This window comes from Schistocerca serialis, chromosome 6, assembly GCF_023864345.2.
Source record: "Schistocerca serialis cubense isolate TAMUIC-IGC-003099 chromosome 6, iqSchSeri2.2, whole genome shotgun sequence".
NCBI lineage: Eukaryota > Metazoa > Arthropoda > Insecta > Orthoptera > Acrididae > Schistocerca > Schistocerca serialis.
Window position 1 is genome coordinate 451,477,466 of NC_064643.1, and position 17,492 is coordinate 451,494,957.

Genomic DNA, 17,492 nt, shown 5'->3' on the forward strand with positions numbered 1-17,492 from the left:
ATTTCATCTTCCTGTACGTCCACTTCCATTTCAAAATATCACCCTCAAGTACATCGCCCTTGTATAGACCCTCTATATATTTTTTCCACCTTCCTGCTTTCCCTTCTTTGCTTAGAACTGGTTCTCCATCTGAGCTCTTGATATTGATACAGATAGTTCTCTTTTCGCCAAAAGTCTCTTTAATTTTCCTGTAGGAAGTATCTATCTTACCCCTAGTGATATACATCTCTACATCCTTACATTTGTCCTCTAGCCATCCCTGCTTAGCCATTTTCAGTTCCTGTCGATCTCATCTTTGAGACATTTGTATTCCTTTTTGCCTGCTTAATTTACTACATATTTATATTTTCTCCTTTCATCAATTAAATTCAATACTTGTTCTGTTACCCAAGGATTTCTACTATCCCACGTCTTTTTACCTACTTGATCCTCTGCTGCCATCACTATTTGATCTGTCAAAGCTACTATTCTTCTTCTACTGTATTTCTTTCCCCCGTTCCTGTCAATCGTTCCCCAATACTCTTCCTGAAACTCTCTACAATCTCTGGTTCTGTAACTTTATCCAGGTCTCATTTCTTTAAATTCCCACCTTTTCGCAGTTTCTTCAGTTTTAATTTATGGTTCTTAACCAATAGATTGTGGTCAGAGTCCAAATCTGCCCCTGGTAATGTCTTACAATTTAAAACCTTGTTCCTAAATCTCTGTCTGAGCATTATATAATCTATCTGAAACCTTCCAGTGTCTCCAGGCCTCTTCTACGTGTACGACCTTCTTTCATGATTTTTAAGCCAAGTGTTAGCTATGATTAAGTTATGTTCTCTGCTAAACTCTGCCAGGCGGCTTCCTCTTTCATTCCTTATCCCCATTCCATATTCACCGACAATATTTGCTTCTCTTTCTTTTCCTACTATCGAATTCCTGTCCCCCATGACTATTACATTTTCGCCTCCCTTCACTATCGGAATAATTTCTTTTATCTCATCATACATTTCTCCAAGCTCTTCGTCATCTGCGGAGCTAGTTGGCATATAAACTTGTACTACTGTGGTAGGCGTGGACTTCGTGTCTATCTTGGCCACAATAATGCGTTCACTATGCTGTTCGTAGTAGCTTACCCGCACTCCTATTTTTTTATTCACTACCAAACCTACTCCTGCAATACCCCTATTTGATTTTGCAGTTATAATCCTGTATTCACCTGACGAGAAGTCCTGTTCCTCCTGCCACCGAGCTTCATTAGTTCCCACTATATCTAACTTTAACCTATCCATTTCCCTTTTTAAATTTTCTAACCCACCTGCCCGATTTAGGGATCTGACATTCCACGCTGCGACCCGTAGAACGCCAGTTTTCTTTCTCCTGATAACGATGTCCTCCTGAGTAGTCCCCGTCTGGAGATCGGAACTGAGGACTATTTTACCCCCGGAATATTTTACCCAAGAGGACGCCATCATTAGTTACCCATACAGTAAAGCTGCAAGCCCTCGGGAAAAATTACGGCTGTAGTTTTCCCTTGCATTCAGCTGTTCGCAGTACCAGCACAGCAAGGCCATTTTGGTTAATGTTACAAGGGCAGATCAGTCAATCATGCAGACTGTTGCCCCTGCAACTACTGAAAAGGCTGTTGTCCCTCTTCAGGAACCATACGTTTGTCTGGCCGCTCAACAAATACCCCTCTGTTGTGGTTGCACCTACGGTACTCCTATCTGTATCGCTACCCCAGCAGTACCAAGGTCCATGGTTCACGGGTGGGGGGGGGGGGGGTAGAATCTATGAATTATTTGCAGTTCATTAATGCCCCTAATCTATGCATAGTTGCATTAATAAACTGCAAATAATCGTCAAGATGAAACTTTCCTGGTACATTAAAACTGTGTGCCGGACCGAGACTCGAATTCTGGACCTTTGCCTTTCGAGGGCAAGTGCTCTAATCCGCCAGAAAAGTTTCATACCAGAGCACATTCCGCTGCAGAGTGACAATTTCATTCTGGAAACATACCCCAGGCATTGGCAAAGCCATGTCTCCGCAATATCCTTTCTTCTAGGAGTGCTAGCTCTGCAAGTTTCGCAGGGGAACTTCTGTGAAGTTTGGAAAGTAGAGGCGAGGTGCTGCCGGATTTAAAGCTGTGAGGACTGGTCGTGAGTCGTTCTTGGATAGGTCAGTCGCACCCGCACGGTGGCTCAGTGTGTTCGGTCACAGGGTTAGTCGCACTTTATTGTAAAAATCTGAGTTAACGGAACGGAGACGTACTTGAACAAGCGTGATAGGACGTCCGCTCCGAACAAATAGAACGAACAAAATCAGATCAAAAAATAAATTTAAAAAATGGGTAGAGCACTTGTCCGGGAAAGGCAAAGGTCCCTATTTAGAGTCTTAATCTGCCAGGAAAGTTACATATCAACGCCCACTCCCTTGCTGAGTGAAAATTTCATGGAATCGTCAAGATGTCGATTTCTATTAAAAAATAGATGACTATTTCCATTAAAAACAAGTTTTTCTAGGATAAGAGGTTAGGTTGATGTTAAAAAGTCACCAGAGGTTAACAAACTCACAGTGCAGAGTGGTCCTTTTAGAACTTGGTAGAAAGACCCATTTAGGATGACCATAAAAGAAGTGCCACTTTAGTGACTTGACTGTTTTTCTCAGAGTCAGACATTTTAGACTGGTCCCAAGCAGAGAAGCTGCTCTCACTGTTTTCGAGAGACCTCCCTGTATAGTCAGCCTCCAGACAACAAGGGCCAATAGTTTAGGCGCTATGTCAATAGAAATTTTCATGCTAAGAATCGTATGCGCTCTTTTCTGGCTATTTTAAAATTACTACATTTGTCAAAGCGAGCTTCTTTGCATTCATAATTGAAAACTTCTGTCAATCAGTTTAGTTAAGTCTGAATGTGACTTCTATAATAGCACAGTTTTAAGATCCGCCCATGTCATTTTATAACAATACCTTAACCACGTTGATTGTGGATAAGGAAGAGTCGGGGATTATTCCCGCCTGCTAGTAGGAAATACTAGCTCATATCTAGGTCATATTCAGGACTGGATAGCTGCCAGGTACGTTTCCATTTTAGCAAAACCTTTTTCCCCCCAGCAGCATCAGTAGTTTCTAACTTGCGAATAATCTGCATTTCTCGGCTAAAATGAAATATTCCGAGGGGGTGAAAACAAAAAGCATTCAGTTACGGTTCAGTCAATAAACTGAAATATTTTTAAAATTAAGACTTCAGTATTTCTTATATTTACAAAATACCTTTACCAACACTTGTCTAAAAAACATCAGCGAATGATACGGTGTGTCGGAAGCCACAGCTTGTGAAGCGACGCCATTTGATATCCGACCGCAGCCAGCTGCGACCGCCTCGTACAGTAGTGGGGCACTTGCTTGGTGGAGGACTTTCTGTCATTCAATAGTGATAGCCTCGCTTGTTTTCCAAGTTCTCGATAGTCTGTTGTTCACTTGCTTACCGAACCAAAATAATAGATATGTGAAACTTTCTGGAAACAGATAAACCATTTTTATTTATTTTTCAGAAATAAATAAGCTTAACCCAGGTTTCCAAGGAACTATGGCGCAGGGTGGAAGTTGAGGAGCTTTGTACGTTTCCATAAATGACACTGGAGCAAGAAGCAGGCAATGAAAACTGCTTGTTTTCGGGTGAAATAAGGCGGCTTATGTCGAGTAATAAATTTAGTAGCAACTTTTTTAAAAAAAAATTTAGTGTAACTGACAAGTAAATGCTTTGGTTCTAGGACATTTCAGCGAATGAGTAAACATTTTCAGACAGTAGAATTCGAGACAAAGTGCAATTTCCCGAAAATCAAGAAAACAGCACACTACGAAATCATAAGTGGTAACATTTGGTGGAAAGTTGGTGGCGAGCATCCGTTATTATCGGAAAAAGACTTGAACGCACAGATTCCATTCCCCTCAGTTTATACATTGAGTGACTTTTCGACTGTGGCAACAATGAAAACAACAATGAACTTTGATCTCTATTTGAGATATGCATGTTGAATATAGACAAAAACGCCCACAAAAATGTTATTTTAATTTGTTTGAATGTTAAATAAATTTTGTTTCTGTATCGTCACTTTAAAAACAGGAATGTTAATTTTTGTTTAATCTATAGTTTAGTTAGAGCTTAACTTTGTTGACGTATTGACTGACATCTAACTCTGGTACGACTAATGAATGGTCTGAGGAAGTCTAAATGATGTATCGATCACACGCAAGGAACCTGTAGCTGATCAGTGTCTCGTGTGATACCACAGACAACTGCTTCAAGTCTTGTCCACACATTCTTCCTTGACGAGAGAAAGAAAAAAAGGCCAGAGTTGGACCTCCGGTTGAATATACGTAATTTAATTGAATCATGCGAGTGACTATAACTTTTCTTGATCATTCCAATCAATACCATTTCGGAACATTATATCTCCATAATCAGGAGGACATGTTTACGATCAACGTAACGTACGCTCTACTAATATACGACTTTTTGCGTTACCAGAGATGCAGTATTTCAATTATCAGGCGCTGCTTTCCTGAATCGCATTACGTTTCATTAAAAGCAGCCTTATAAAATTAATTAAAGTGACACTGCATGTTAAAGAAGCCGTTCGTAAATATCACCTAAGATATATCAAGTTTAAGTAAGTCCAAGTTATGAAGGTATGATTTACCAAGTAGGAATGTAAATAAGACAAGCTACGGGAATTCGAGAAATTTACGTTACGGCTAACAGTGACTATTAAGAATATCAGCTGAAATACGCAGACCTATACGGTATCATCTGAGACGAAACACTACATCTATTGGATATGACGAATGAGGGAATCGGCTACAGTCTTAATGATGCAAAGATAACGGAGGCTTGTGATGAACGTTCGACTGCAATTTACACCGCGGTTCTGTTAAATACGAATCCAGTCCTTCTTAACAGATCTCTTCCGAATTTTACAATCACTCGATATGCAATTTGAAACATTTTCTTACGGGAATAAAAGTTTCACTCAACCCTGGACCTTCGCCTTCGTGCAACGAATGCTCCAACGCATGGGACATCGGGGTATACTTCACGGCAGACCCCATATTTTCCAAATTCACTAAGGCTTGTTCTTTCAGCAAGATATACAGCAGAACATATGTGGTGTAGCAAAATGCGAGAGTGAGATAGTCAGTAATCGAAGGTGCGGGGCACTTCTGAAAACGTGTTTCTGTGACTGAGATAGTACAGCGTAGTCCAAATAATGCAAACAGCCGGATTCAGGCGATGGTACTGAATAAGGCGGCAGAGTGTTTGAAAGCACTGGACTCGCATTTGGGACGAGAGGTCTCCTATTTACCACCTAGCCATCCAGATTTAGATTTTTCATGATTCTCCTAAACCGCGTACACACGATGCTGGAATGCTTCCTCGTGCAGCTGAGTTTGTCTAATCCTCTCATCATTGACGAAACATTAAACCCCTATATTCCTTCTTTTTGAGTAACGGTTTAGTACATTTGTGTAGTAGGTTCGTCATCACAACATTTATTTCTGAAAGTGTAGACGACGGAAATGCGTTTCAAAGCCTCAGAAACATTCACATTCTTCAGTACGATGTTTCGGTATGATGCGCGGCAATGCGCGTTGCACATGCTGATAAAAAATATTCTGACACTCTTATGGAATGTGAAATTGAGTACTATATGTCACGACAGGCGGATCCGCCGATGTAAAAGGAGGCGAGGATTATTGCGTTGTCATTAGAGAAGCATTAGCAGAAGAAAGGGCGTTGTGTGATGTCCTTAGGTTAGTTAGGTTTACGTAGTTCTAAGTTCTAGGGGACTGATGACCATAGATGTTAAGTCCCATAGTGCTCAGAGCCATTTGAATCAAGAAGAAAGGGCCAGGCAGGGGAACTCAGTGACTCGGAATGTGGATTACGACGGGCGTTTCAAAAGTCCGTGCCTAGTCCGAGAGATGGCACCACCGGCTCGTATCGTGGTCATGTTAGTTAGTAGCATCTGTGGAAAGAACGCACACCAAGTTTCAGCCATATTGGTCTATTTCTTTGTGTTTAGCATTCGCGTGAATCGAGGAAGTCGAGTGATTGTCAAAAAATGGACGAAAAAGTATTTCGTGTGGTGATTAAACATTACTTTATGAAAGGCAAACGCCTCATGAGGCCAAAGAGAAGCTTGATAAACATTACGGTGACTCTACATCTTCGATGAGAACAGTTTATAAGTAGTTTCAAAATTTTCGGAGTGGACATATGGGCACAAGTGATCCTGAACGTTCTGGACGCCCTGTGGAGGTTATGACTCCAGAAATCATTGATAAAGTTGTAACAAGTCAGATTTATGCATCTCGACCCGATCCGGATCTGATAGCAGCCCAAATAATTATTAATTAATGTGACCGTGTACCTAATGGGGCTGGAAATCGGATTTGACTGCTACGGAGTTGTTACATTCCATTTTGTCCTTCTCAAATGCTGTAATAATGAAATGTCCGGTGACAAGAAGAAACACCAACACAGCTTCACTAATCAAGGACCTATATTCGTTTCAAAAACACACAAAAAAGAAGGAGCAGCCACTGCCTTCGTCATACATACTCGTATTTAATTATGGCTAATCTCAGCAAAGGCTTCTTCGTTATTCATAATCGTCACACGCTAATACAATCACTGCAATCCAAATGATGCCGGCGCGGTAGACGCGAAACCACAAATATCGGCACAGAAATATCACTATCGTAATTATACTTCTTCACTTTCCCGTATTATTCTAACACAAAGGGGTTAAACCGCGGCGATGGCCACTCCCTATGTCGGTAAACCTTGCATTACAACAACAGGCCTCCACACCGCTCGGCCCGCAACCTGGGAACTGACTCAACTCACACTCGCTCTCGCAACCCGACACTATCGATTGTTTGCCCTGTCGACCTGTGCCGAGTGCAAACTTATAGTAAGGGCCTACGGACCCCTTACAAAGTCCATGATATGGTGATCGATGACTGGAGAGTTAAGGTGCGTGACATTGCTAATGCTTTGGGCATCTCGAATGAATGGGTTCATAATATTTAGCATAAACATTTGGATATGACAGAGCTCGCAGGAGAGCTTCTGTAAAGCTTGGAAGGTAGGAGACGAGGTACTGGCAGAAGTAAAGCTGTGAGGACAGGGCGTGAGTCGTGCTTGGGTAGCTCAGTTGGTAGAGCACTTGCCCTCGAAAGGCAAAGGTCCCGAGTTCGAGTCTCGGCCCGGCACACACTTTTAATCTGCCAGGAAAGTTTCATATCAGCGCAGACTCCGCTGCAGAGTGAAATTCTCATTCTATGACAAAGGTATCCGCAAGATGGGTTCCGCGATTGCTCACGCTTGACCAAAAACGGAATGGTGTGAAGTGTTGCAAGAAGTGTTTGCAGCTGTTCAGGAAAAATCCGCACGACTTTAAGCGTCGTTTCGTCTTTTTGGATGAAACATGGATACATTACTATACTCCTGAGACCAAACAACAATCTAAAAAATGGATTACCAAGGGAGAATCTGCACTAAAAAAGGCGAAGACCATTCCTTCGGCTGGAAAGGTTATGGCAACTGTCTTTTGGGATTCGCAAGGGATAATCCTCTTCGACTATCTGCAAAAGGGTAAAACTATTACAGGTGCATATTATTCATCGTTATTGGACCGTCTGAAAACCGAGCTGCAAGAAAAACGCCGGCGATTGGACGGCAAAAAAGTCCTTTTCCATCACGACAATGCACCAGCACACACCTCAACAGTTGTGGTCGCAAAATTATTGGAAACAGGATTCCAACTCGTTTCACATCCACTCTATTCTCCAGACTTGGGTCCCTCGGACTACTATTTGTTCCCCAATTTGAAGAAATGGCTGGAGGGATAAAGATTTTATTCAAACGAGGAGGTGAGTGCTGCAACTAATATCTATTTTACAGACTTGGACAATTCCTATTATTAGGAAGGGATCAACAAATTAGAACAGCGTTGGACGAAGTGTATAAGTCTAAAAGGATACTATGTCGAAAAAGAAAAAAAGGTTTACCCCAAACACGTATGTAGTTTTTATTTTTGCACGGACTTTTCAAACGCCCCTCGTAGTTATTGGATGTCACCTGAGCAACAGATCGATCAGGGACATTTAGACCCTTCCAAAGCTTCTCAAGTGCAGTGTTGGTAATTTTACTGTGAAGTGGAAACGCGAAGGAGCAACCACAACTAGGCCCAGGACATGCAGACCTGAGGTACTAACAGACAGGGACGGTCGGGCATAGCGCAGGGCGGCTGTTCAATATCGCATGAAATCAACGGAAGGATCGACTTGAGTTCCAAAGTCCTACAACTAGTCCAACTAACACAGTGAGTGTGTACAGGAGTTAAATGAACAGGCTACAATGGTGGAGCAGCTCCTCATAAGCCCCTCTATTCTGTAGTCGTTGCTAAATGATGTTTGATGTGGTGTAAAGAACGACGCCATTGGGCAGTGCGTGAGTGGAAGCGAATGATTTGGTGTGGTGAATCACGCCATACCCTACGATAATCCGGCCGAAGTGTTCAGGTTTGGCGAATGCCCGGAGAAGGTTACCTGTTATCATGTTTAATGCCAACAGTGAAGTTCAGAGGAGACGTTGTTAAGGTTATATGCAAGTGCAGGCTTTCTCGGCGAATTTCGTACAAGAAGTCTTCACGGGTTGTCAGTCGAGTAGCATCGTCGTCTCGTAACAACGTTTCGATGGAATGCGTCTCCATCATCTTCAGGCGAAGATGATGGAGACGCATTCCATCGAAATGTTGCTACGAGACGACGATGCTACTTGGCTGACAACCCGTGAAGACTTCATATATATTGTTAAGGTATTTGGGTGTTCCTCTTGGTGTTCTTCAGGCGAAGATGATGGAGACGCATTCCATCGAAACGTTGCTACGAGACGACGATGCTACTTGCCTGACAACCCGTGAAGACTTCATATATATTGTTAAGGTATTTGGGTGTTCCTCTTGGTTACAGTGTGGTCCTCTTATTGTGCTTAGATGAACGGTAAATGCTACAGGATATGAGCACATTTTACGGCGTTATGTAGAGCGTACAATAGAGGAACAGTTCGGAGATGATAATTGTTTGCATCAGCGAGACAGTGCGCCTTGCCATAAAGCAGCTTCTGCGAGGCAGTGATTTGTGGGCAATAACATTTCTGAAATGGGTTGGTCTATCCAGAGTCCCGATCTGAACCCACGTCTTTGGGCTGAGTTAGAACGACGCCTTCGCTCCAGACGCCAGCATTCAACCTCACTACCTTCTCTGGTTTCGTCTCTTTTGGAAGAATAGGCTGCCATTTCACCACAGACATTCAGACATCTCACTGAGAGCGACTCCAACAGAGTTCAAGACTTGAAAAAGGCGAAGGGCGTCTGGGCACTTTTTATCAGGTACTGTACGTTTAACTGCGTACAAACTGGAAAAAAAAGGTTCAAATGGCTCTAAGCACTATCTGAGGTCATCAGTCCCATAGACTTAGAACTACTTAAACCTAACTAACCTATGGACATCACACACATACATCTTCGAGGCAGGATTCGAAACTGCGACCGTAGCAGCAGCATGGTTCCGGACTGAAGCCCCTAGAACAGCTCAGCCACCACGTGCAAACTGAGTTTTGAGTAGTGTTTATTTGGTTAAATGACGAACCTGTGTGGGGAAGAACCTCATGCTGGTACGATGGGCCGGGCCTGGCTGGCCTACTTGCGGTAACGAGGCTGGCTGGCGCTCCCGCATTTGGGGCGAAGGCCGGAGGCGGCGCGGCCTCCGGCAGCAGCGATCGCGTGCCCCCGCTGCGCCCCTCCTGCTCGAGCACATAGCGCCGATGTCTGCCCTTCCCTGACCACCGTCGGTTTATCGTGTTGACTAAACGCTACTGTAGTAGCTCCGTGGCAAGAGTGAGTCTCACATGTGGCCGCGAAATCTCGTGCGGCAGTTGACCGGGTGCCATCAGCTGGTGGCTATCTATAATCCAAAAGTATGAATGAACACAAGTCGACGAGGTAGAAATTAAGTTACTGTGTAATTCTGAAGTAGAAAGGTCAGTCACGAAATGTTAATTATCACTTCTGAAGCAGTCACGTAATTAACTGTTTGTTAATGGTGTGATCCGGGTACTCAGTGAAGTCGATGTTTCCATTGTGTACGCCGTATTTCGGCGATCGACCCAACCCTCCTCAGGTGCTGCGAGCTATGTTGTTACCTGTGGTCGCTGGCTGGACTCCAGATTGTGACTGTTGTTCCTCTCGCGCCCGACCACGGCTTGAGTTTCTACTACTTGCCTTCGTGCTTGCTATACTCTACCGTGGTCAGCGATGTTGCCAGATCTCTCCCCAATTGAGAACATCTGGAGCATTATGGGCAGGGCTGTCGACCCATCTCGGGATTTTGACGATCTAACGCGCCAAATGAACAAGGTTTGGCACGATATCCCACAGGAGGACATATAACAATTCCATCAATCAATTATAAAATGAAGACTTTCACGACTGGATGACATTTCTGTTGATAAATCTTACGCGGTATAAGGTCGTGGTCCACGTAACTCTACTGTTTCGTCCAAAACTGCACTGAACGAAACATTAGGAACAGAGGAGTTTCGTGGACCCAACCTTATACCCCGAAAGGTCTATCAATGCCAAGCAGAATAACTTTTTGCATAAGGGCCACAGGTGACCAAGGCGTTATTGATGTGCTTAATTTGTTATGCTCTTTCTCTTGAATACATCATCAATTTTTTTTTAAAAAAAATTATAGACTTTCTTTGTGTGTACATGCACTGGTACATCGAATCTACCGATTCATTTCATTCGGACAATTTCTTTGTGGGACATTTTTTTTGTTTTAGATTGTATTTTTACTGCCATCCAACGTTTCTTCTGAGTTACCTTCCTCGTATCTATGTCGGGACTCTCAAACATCTGTGATTGTCCTTTTTAATGATGTTCACTCCTTTTCAACTGAACTACCTACTGTGATATTCCATATCGCAGTATCCATATTCTTAGTGAACTTCAAACGCTTCTCATCCTTCCTGATTACTTCAATATTCCACTTCCTTCCACACTCATTCTTTCACACGATTCGTACGATTCACTCTAAAAAATGTTCAAATGGCTCTGAGCACTATGTGGACTTAACATCTGAGGTCATCAGTCCCCTAGAACTTAGAACTACTTAAACCTAACTAACCTAAGGACATCAAAAACATCCATGCCCGAGGAAGGATTCGAACCTGCGACCGTAGCGGTCGCGCGATTCCAGACTGAAGCGCCTAGAACCGCTTGGCCTCAACGATTCATTCTACTCTTCGTCATTACTAAATTATGATCTGAGTCTATATCTGGTGCCAGGTAGGCCTTACAATCTAATATCTGATACCGGAATCGCTGTCTGATCATGATGCAATCCATCATGTGTCTTCCCGTGTCTTTTCCGAGTATACCTCCTACTCTTGTTATTCTTGAATAAAGTATTCACTATTATCATCTGAAATTTATTGCAGAACTAAGTTAGTCTTTCTTCTCTCTCATTCCCGCTACCTAGAGCATATTTTCCTATATCCCTTTCTCCTATTCCTTCCCCTACAACCGCTCTCTAATCCCCCATGGTTATTAGATTTTTTACACTAATCATGGCCTGCTTTTGATTCGTTGCGGCAGAATATTTCTCTGGTTATGGTAACTTCCTACAGTTCCCCTCTGCGAAACTCTCAGATATTTATGAGAAGCCTAGATGCATTATTGAGCTATCTGTCAGATAAGAATAAACAGTTATTAGCTTGTGGAGATTTCAGTGTTGATTTCTTAATAGATACAGTCAAGAAAGATGAACTAGAATTACTATTTGGATGTTTCAATCTAATTTCAGTAGTCAATTTTCCAACTCGTGTGCATTAAAATAGTAGGACGCTGATTGATAACATTTTTGTAGACAGTGCTCAGGCTGAAACAATTAATGTCAACCCAGTTGCTAATGAACAATATGAAAATGATGCACAATTAATAGAAATAAACAATATGAAACCTTTCAACACAGAGGTAGCTTCATACAAAGCAATGAGGCTTTTGAATGAGAACAGGATACAATGTTCTAAGAGAAAGCTAAGAGTGGTGGTATGGGGAAAGGTATATGCAGAAAGAGACGCTAATGTCAGATTCAATTTATTCCATAGTTAGTTTTGGTCAATTATTAAAAATTGCTTTACTAAAAAATTCATCCAGAAGACCCATTAAAAAACAAATGAGCCATGGATAAGTAAGAAAATTATAATCTCATGTAACATGAAGAGGCAAATTTATGTAAATGCCAGAGTAAGTCAAAATCTGACATTACTTGAATACTACAAAAAATATCATAGTATTTTAAGGAAACCCATTAAAATGTCCAGAAGTATGCGTGTACTGACAGAAATAAATAATGCAGAAAATAAGATTAAAAATATATGGGACATTGTCAAATGGGAGACAGGACAGCCAATCAGTGTACAAGATGTCATAGCAATTAAACTAAATGGAAATGTAATGATGGATAATTCATAAGTTGTAGGTACTTTCTGGAATCATTTTTAAATGTAGCAGTCAATACAGGATTAAATAGTCCACCTGAAGAAACAAGAGAATGTATTGAAAATATCATTCCACAAAAGCTTAACCAGCTAGATTTAGCACCTACACCCTTCGGTGAAACTAATAAAATTCTAAAAAACAAAAGCTCTTGTGAGGTTGATGGCATTTCAAACAGAATTCTGAAAGGTTCCTCCAATTTAATTAGTAATGTCCTTAGTGATATGTGCACAGAAACGGAGAATGTTCCCAGACAGGTTAAAATATGCCATTTTAAACCACTTCAGAAGAAAGCTGACAAGACCGAATTAAACAGTTATCGTCAAATTTCCTTGCTGATGTCTTTTTACAAAATATTGGGAAAAGTAATGCATTCAAGAGTTGTCACCAGCTTAACTGAAAACAATTTACTTAACATACCACAGTTTGGAATCTAGAACAGTTGCTGGATTGAGAATGCTATTTATACATTCTCATCAAATAGTGCATTGGCAGTTTTTGTGATCTCTCTGTAAGGCCTTCAGTTGTGTAGATCATGATACTCTCCTAGAAAAAATCAAGATTTATGTAACTGATGACTTTACACACAACTGGTTTGAATCATATTTGACAAAGAGATTGCAAGAGGTTCTGCTGAATAATTCAGACAATGTCAGAAAGGTAGAAATTTTAGTGACTGTGATAAAATCACAAAGGGAGTCCCACAGGATTCAATTTTGAGTCCACTCATATTCATTATACATGTGATTGACCTTCTGCTTAAAATTCAACAGGCAAAATTGGTACTTTTTGTAGATGGTACTAGTTTTATAATGAATTCCATTAGAGAGAAAGCAAGAAAAGAGTTAGTGAATGATATTTTCCAACTAACTGTTGAGTGGTTTTGTGAAAACTGACTCTCCCTAAATTTTGTAAAAATAGTCATACCATCAGTTGATTTAGCACATGAGCAGGAGTCAGTAAGTAGAGCAAATTGTTATAAATATTTGGGTGTAATATTGATGAAAACTTGAAGTGGAAGAATTATACTATTGAGCTTCTGGAACAGTTAAATTCAACTGTTTTTGCTCTTTTGCTAACTGCTAATCTTCGAAAGTAACGTATCAATCTTCTGACATATTTTCGTATTTCCACTCAATAACGTAGTAAGGAATAATTTTCTGGGGCAACTTTTCACTAAGAAAGAATGTACTGATTACAAAAAAGGGAGCAGTAAGAATAATTTGTGGTGTTCACCCATGGACATCATGTAGGTGTCTCTTCAAGAATGCAGGCATTTTAACTGTACCGTCAGAATACATATTTTTGCTAGTGAAATTCGCCATAAATAATGCATCACAGTTTGCGAAGAACAGTAATGTATATCCGTACAACACTAGAAGGAAAAAGAACTTTATTACCCATTGTCAAAGCTGACAGTGGCTCAGAGAGGAGTCCAACACGCAGCAATAAAATTTTTGATTGTTTTCCCAATAACATCTGTCTGCTGATGACGAACTTCTGCACAAGAACTGGTAGTCAGTAAAAATAAAAATAAAAACTAGTTTTTCAGGGTAGTTCTATGAGTAGAAATAAAATGGTAATGTGTTCATTAACGTTAAAATATATATATATACGAGAATACTGAATGGGTAACGGAGTATGTTAAGTTCGTTCTTTACATTTGGCATAGAGCATTTCAACGATTCTTTTATCGAAATGACGTGTAACGAGCTTCGATAAAAGAATCGATAATATATATATATATATCCCGTAAACTAGCTCGTTACACGTCATTTCGATATAAGAATCGTTGAAATTCTCTATGCCAAATGTAAAGAACGAACTTAACATACTGCGTTACCCATTCAGTATTCTCATATACTCTCACTTGCGAAGTAGGCATGTGTAGCTGAACTGTCATTGTCGGCATTGGTTTGCTGTCGAATATGATGAGAGCAACCCAATCACTCAACAGTTGGCAGTAGCTCAGTGTCCGCCCTACTTTTCTATTCATAACGAATTCTTTCTCTCGTATCATTTTCTGCTGCTGTTTGTATTACATTTGTATGACTAAAAATTATTATCTTCTTTCCACTATATCTAGACTGATCCTTTGCATTTCAGAGTTTCTACCCTTCCTGCTACTTTCAAATTTCTAACATTCCAAGTCCAATTTATACAATGTTATTCCTTCGTTGGTTATTCCATCTTTTTCTCATGGTCAGCTCTCCATTGGTAGTCCCCTCCCGGAGATCCTAAAGGGTGGGGACTACTTCGAAATCTTTTTGCAATAGAGAGATCATTGTGACATTTCTTCAATTACAATCCAAATGGCCTGTGGATACACATACTGCATCCTCATTTCGTTGAACATTGCTGGTTCTTCCACCTTTTCGGGACGATCTTCCACATTAGGGCAAGAGAATCCCCTGAACCTCTGTCTGCTCCTTCACCCTTTTTGAGAAGGCCGTTGACAGGAGATGCTACCTCCTAGACCATGAGTTCACCACTAGCTTGTGTCACTATCAGCATAACCAGGCTGTGTCGCCCAGCTTTCAGACTGGCAGCATCGCGGATCTGCGCTCTTGCTGTCAGTTATGTAAAGCAGAAGTATGTTGCACCCGATCGATGTCGAATGTTGCTGCTAGCCTTCCTGGTTGCCAGCAAAAGACTGCCAGTAAACTGACAGTGGACGCGAGGTATCCACATAGGCGCGGATGTAAACATGATACCGATGTTACAAGCGGAAGCATTAATTACGTCACGACAAAAAATGAAGTTAAAAACAATACAACATCCAAATCTTCTGTCTCGCAATTCTCGTTACCCATCAGATCATCCTTAGGACAGCTGTCAAATTCAGTTATTTAATCTACAGGACCTCTTTTGACTAAGGTTGTCGTCTCGAGCCATTTTGCGGAGTCGAAATCAACTACGTAACTTCTACTTTGAGTGTGAGATATCCAGTTGCTAGACTAAACTGGAATATTTTCGCATTCATGAGACAGCTCGCACACAATGTCCACTTTAACTTGTGACATTGAAGGCACATCTTCACCTGCCGAAGGCTTACCCTGATTTATGTCTGCATCTGAATTCGTGCGTAGATCATCTTGATGAAAACGTTCTTCAGGTTGAAAAACTTTACCTAAAGAAAATTTCAATTTTTTGCTGCATTTTCTCTTTCAGCTCGCCTTTTCACGTACTGACTTCCTGAGAGGAACTTCCTGCCGTCAGACATTGAGAGAGTTTATAACATTTGCAATGTTGCCTAGTGAAACCCCGTCACGTCATATTGAGAAAGCCTTTTCATTTTAAATCACTAATCCCTGGATACTGAGAGTGAATGTACCAATGTTAACTTTTAACACAAGTGTTGTTGTCGTCTTTGCTCGACGGGCTGTAAAAAGAATGATAAAACGGTGACAAAACCTTCTTCACCGACTTGACTATCGTACGAAGTTAACAGAAAAAAATAAAGTGCGTGTGGCAAATGAAATACGTTTCTGAGAAGCACAACACCAACAGACCTGTATCAGCGACACAAACCGCACTTAGATCACTATATCACACTACATTCACTACTTAACTATTAATTGTAGTCCATTAAAGAAGTGAACGAATGCTGTTTTTCTACAGTAAAACTAGTCAGTTGCTAACAGCCGGAAGAAGAGAGTTCACAACACCGCCGTGGAGACGGAGCGGCAGTACCGCTACAACATTGTGGCGCCAGCCCTGTTGACAACCAGCACGGTTGAGTACTTCATTGTCGGCGGTATTGTCGGCGCTCCTGCTATACGAAGACGCTGGCCATAGGATAGCGAGTGACTTACATATAAATGCTTTATTTTTTGAAAAAGTGTATATAAATCCCAAGTGCCTACTTAGTGTGTTTATAGTACATAAAGGAGAAACGGCTATCGTCAGATATAGAGAAGGCGTGCTTCCCGACACGCCACGACCACGAGTTGTGGCTCAAAACAGGTAATTTTGAAAGCATTTTCATTTTGTGCAGTGAAAATTAACAGTTAAATCCTGAATAAAATTATTGCAATGCGGACAGTTTGAAACACGGCCGAAACTGGATAAACATTTCTTGCAGAGCGGATTAGTGTCTTCAGCTCCAAAAAAAATTTTGATAGGTTTTTTCTCATATTATCGTAATACCAACATCAAAAGATTCCGGCTTCAACACCAAAAAAGAAGAGGAAACGAGGGAAAACATAAAAGAAGTTACAGATAAAAGAGAGCAAAAATAATTTAGTGAAGTGTGGCAGGAAGAAGAATAATGCAGTGGTATTATTGGCAGATCCAAAGGAGAAGGAATGGTGGGGGAAGGATTCCGTTCATCATTACACGTGTAGACGCTGCTTAGTCACAATGCCTGGTTTCAGAAGACAATGGTATATGACGAGCAGTTCATACTTTACTTTGTGTAATTGTTGCAAAGCGTTTTTCTCAGTGGTATTGCTATAGGTGTTTAAGGCTGCTGCACAGGAACTGTTAGGCAATTGTATGCTGACATTTATCTTTATTTTTTTTTCAAGAAGTTTTTCGCTTCTGTAGGGGCTTACAAATTGCCGTAGGTACATTTCGAGTGTTGTGTAAGCATATGGTAGAAATTGAGTTGGCAACACTACTACTAGCAAGCTTTGATACTATGAAACTCCAATGCTTCATTTGTCATCTGTTTCACAGTATTGTAGATAATTCCTAATAAGACACTAGATTTTATGAACGATTTGTATTCCCCACTTATTCTCATACTCCTCCATTTAAGCAAAAATTTCGTTATGTTTATTTCGTCGTTTCGGATCCGTATTAAAATTTAAGATTTTGCCGCTCCCAAAAACATGCAGCCCTAGAGAATGGCAGAGTTCGCCCCCTCCCCTCTCAC

The 17,492-nt window shown here is 41.1% G+C and overlaps 1 protein-coding gene and 1 non-coding gene across 2 annotated transcripts in view; both read left to right on the forward strand.

The window, feature by feature from the left end:
- Nucleotides 1-17,492, forward strand: part of LOC126484194 (uncharacterized) — a 549,250-nt gene that overhangs the window by 82,430 nt on the left and 449,328 nt on the right. The window lies entirely within an intron of this gene.
- Nucleotides 7,186-7,260, forward strand: Trnas-cga (transfer RNA serine (anticodon CGA)). Its single transcript has one exon. It is a non-coding gene; the product is annotated as a tRNA-Ser (tRNA).